Source organism: Podarcis bocagei (assembly GCF_964188305.1).
Source record: "Podarcis bocagei genome assembly, chromosome: 6".
NCBI classification, from domain to species: Eukaryota; Metazoa; Chordata; class Lepidosauria; order Squamata; family Lacertidae; genus Podarcis; species Podarcis bocagei.
The window spans coordinates 74072929-74077456 of NC_138130.1; positions in this window are offsets into that span (position 1 = coordinate 74072929).

Consider the following 4528-nt stretch of genomic DNA (forward strand, 5'->3'; position numbering starts at 1 on the left):
TTGTCTCTTTAGATGCCTTTAGAAAGGTTAAATATTGTTAGCTGTGTTTTGAGATAGAATGTAAAGCAGAGAAAAATTGACTCATTCACCATTGTTGACTTAGCAAACCAATGGGAAGGGAAAGGTATACAACCCACATCTGACTCCCATTTCTTTCCTCTTTTGCAGTCTGGCTGCATAAACTTGCTAAATTCACCATGTATGTTGCTTTGAGTCACTCAGGACGTTTATACATTCAGTGGTAATTAGCACTAAAGCATTTTTCCCTCTATGGTCTAGACACAGAAATATCCAGATTTTGTTTCCCTTGAAAGGCAGCCATCGTGGAGAATGTACTTGATCGCCCATTGCCATGTGTTTTTAAGGCCAGCTGAGGCTAAACATGATTTGAAGATTTCTCCCCCCCTCCCCTCTCCCTTTAATGATTCTCTTCCTTTCTTTACTGACTAGCAGCTTGTTTGTTTTCTTTTGAGGATGATGCCAACTATATATATTTTTATAAAGCAGTTGCCAAGGTGGGAAAATGAATGAACTCTGCCAAGAAGAAATAATAGCCCCTTTACTTAGAACTGTGCCTAAAGGAGGGGTGGGGCTGTTAAGAATCTTCCAGGCTACTGGTATACAGAGCAATTCGTGGTCAATTGTTAATTTTTTGTTGCATGTGATCCTGTGAACTTTCCTCAAGGCAGTATTTTGGTGGCTCTCAAACTGCAATGCTTTGTTTCTGTGTCCCCACCACCACCACCACAATGCTAAAACGTGTGGGTGGGTGTGTCATCCAATGAAGTTACATGATTGACGGTTCAGGACACACAAGAGGAAGCACATCACACCGGACATAGTCAGACAGCAGCATTCACTACTAGTTGTGGTGGTCACCAACTTAGACAGTTTTAAAAGGAGACTGGGGGGGGGAATCCATGCAAGATAAGACTTTCAATAACTACTAGTATGGATGTCAGAGAGTTCCAACGAAACTAAAAACAGGAGTGGAAATTTCTGGTGGTCAATTATTTGTCCCATTGAACAGAAATCAATCATGCAAATATGATTGCTATTTACTGTTGTTGTTTTCAGTCCTCAAACAAGACATAATTGCATACGCACGCCCCTGACATTTACATTGCACTTCCTTTGTGTTGAAATGAATGAGGCGGGATAACATAATGGCAACATAACTTTTTGCAACTGGTTTATGGAGTTGCATCCAACTAAGTTCTACTCAAGGCAGTAGAACTTCTACTCAAGGGAGTAGAAATTCAAGTTCTACTCAAGGTTCAAATTAATGAACCTTAATTGGTTATGTCCTCTAATTTCAATGGATTGTATTTCTGTGACTGTAACTTGTTTTAGCTGTTTTGAATTCTGAGTTTTAAACTGCTGTAACCCACTCTGGAATCTGTTGGGGAAGGGAGGGTAATACATATAACAGTAAAAAAATACTACTACAAATACTAATACTAATGTCAGAGGGTTGTATCCAGTGACTAGCATTTTATCTCATGGTTTTAAAGCCATTTTTCTATTGGTCTGTTGGCCTTCTTTGTTGTCTGGTAGATTCACCTAATGTTTATTCATTCATTGACATTTTCTAAATTGGTAATTAAAATACATAAAGCACAAGAACTGTGTTTTCAAGAACGAAACAAAGCACAGATCAAAGCAGATCATCTGGCAAATGTTCATATAATCTTTGCTAAATCAATTTGCCAAACAAATTAAAAACAACAAAAACAACTGAATGCAGTCTTTCACTTACTCTTCAGCCTCAAAGGATGGCAACGTGAAATTTCTTAACATTTCTGCCTTCAGCCTCTGTTTAGTAATTGCACCTGAATGAATGCATTTTCTGTAAGGTCTGATTTCCTTGTTATTCTAGGATAAGTCAGGGGGACCACAGGTATGAAGTTTACGGCATGTAATGCCTTAAGAGAGAATATTATGAAAATGATATACCACTGGCAGTCATCTTTGAGAATTCCTGGAGAACAGGCGAAGTCCCGGCAGACTGGAGGAGGGCAAATGTTGTCCCTATTTTCAAAAAGGGGAAAAGAGAGGACCCAAATAATTACCGCCCAGTCAGTCTGACATCAATACCAGGGAAGATTCTGGAGCAGATCATTAAGAAAACAGTCTGTGAACACCTAGAAAGGAATGCTGTGATCACCAATAGTCAGCATGGATTTCTGAAAAATAAGTCATGTCAGACTAACCTGATCTCGTTTTTTGACAGAATTACAAGCCTGGTAGATGAAGGGAACCTACCTTGATTTCAGTAAGGCATTTGACAAGGTGCCCCATGATATTCTTGTAAAGAAGCTGGTAAAATGCGGTCTTGACTATGCTACCACTCAGTGGATTTGTAACTGGCTGACTGACCGAACCCAAAGGGTGCTCATCAATGGTTCCTCTTCATCCTGGAGAAGAGTGACTAGTGGGGTGCCACAGGGTTCTGTCTTGGGCCCGGTCTTATTCAACATCTTTATCAACGACTTGGATGATGGACTCAAGGGCATCCTGATCAAATTTGCAGATGACACCAAACTGGGAGGGGTGGCTAACACCCCAGAGGACAGGATCACACTTCAAAACGACCTTGACAGATTAGAAAACTGGGCCAAAACAAACAAGATGAATTTTAACAGGGAGAAATGTAAAGTATTGCACTTGGGCAAAAAAAAATGAGAGGCACAAATACAAGATGGGTGACACCTGGCTTGAGAGCAGTACATGTGAAAAGGATCTAGGAGTCTTGGTTGACCACAAACTTGACATGAGCCAACAGTGTGACGCGGCAGCTAAAAAAGCCAATGCAATTCTGGGCCTCATCAATAGGAGTATAGCATCTAGATCAAGGGAAGTAATAGTGCCACTGTATTCTGCTCTGGTCAGACCTCACCTGGAGTACTGTGTCCAGTTCTGGGCACCACAATTCAAGAAGGACACTGACAAACTGGAACGTGTCCAGAGGAGGGCAACCAAAATGGTCAAAGGCCTGGAAACGATGCCTTATGAGGAACGGCTAAGGGAGCTGGGCATGTTTAGCCTGGAGAAGAGGAGGTTAAGGGGTGATATGATAGCCATGTTCAAATATATAAAAGGATGTCACATAGAGGAGGGAGAAAGGTTGTTTTCTGCTGCTCCAGAGAAGCGGACACGGAGCAATGGAGCCAAACTACAAGAAAGAAGATTCCACCTAAACATTAGGAAGAACTTCCTGACAGTAAGAGCTGTTCGACAGTGGAATTTGCTGCCAAGGAGTGTGGTGGAGTCTCCTTCTTTGGAGGTCTTTAAGCAGAGGCTTGACAACCATATGTCAGGAGTGCTCTGATGGTGTTTCCTGCTTGGCAGGGGGTTGGACTCGATGGCCCTTGTGGTCTCTTCCAACTCTATGATTCTATGATTCTATGATTCTAGGTGGTACATGACCCCAGTCAAGCTTGCAAAAATCTACCATTTGCCCGATAATAAATGTTGGAAATGTAAGGAAACTGAAGGTACATTCTTTCACCTATGGTGGACGTGCCCAAGGATTAAGACTTTCTGGGAGATGATTTATAATGAATTAAAAAAGGTATTTAAATATACCTTCTTGAAGAAACCAGAGGCCTTTCTCCTGGGCATAGTCGGCCAATCGGTGTTAAAGAAGGACAGAACTTTCTTTATGTACGCTACAACAGCAGCAAAAATACTTATTGCAAAGTATTGGAAGACACAAGAACTACCCACCCTGGAAGAATGGCAGATGAAGGTGATGGACTACATGGAATTGGCTGAAATGACTGGCAGAATCCGAGACCAGGGAGAAGAGTCGGTGGAAGAAGATTGGAAGAAATTTAAAGACTATTTACAGAAATATTGCAAAATTAATGAATGTTAGAATGATGTTGGATTGAAGTTAAGTGGTTTCTAGCTGTAATGGTATAAAAGAATATGAAAAAATTGGATTTTTAACAGGTAAATTTAGGTTACAATATATCAAGATTAAAGATCAGGATAAAATATGGAGGGAAAGGAATTGCTGAACTAATAAATTGAACTGGAATACAAAAAGGGGAGGTATGAGGAGGTCCGGGAAACAAGAAAATGAAAGATAAGTGATGAAAAGATTGAATTGTTTTTAACTATTTTTATTTTGTTTTTTTTCTTTTCTCTTTTTCATTTTGTAACATTGTAAAAACCTTAATAAATATTTATATATATAAAAAAAGGATAAGTCAGGGGGACAGAGGTTCCAAATGTTAAGGTCAAAGGAGGAATCAGAAGAGAATTCTAAGCATGCTTAACCTGGAAATATCCCACTGAAATCAGCATAATTGGCCACCAGTGGTTGCAATTTGCTTGTAAATCTTCTGGATTTTAAGTTTGGCAGGCATATAAAATTACAACTGAGGCCAGTGGAGTTATACAAGGTCCCCATCTGCACATTGCTTGCCTGGAGATCCTTCACTGCAGTTTTTATCCTCCCATGCAATTACTATTTAATCAGACTGTTAAATTCTCAGCCTTGCCTGTCTGCATGGCATCA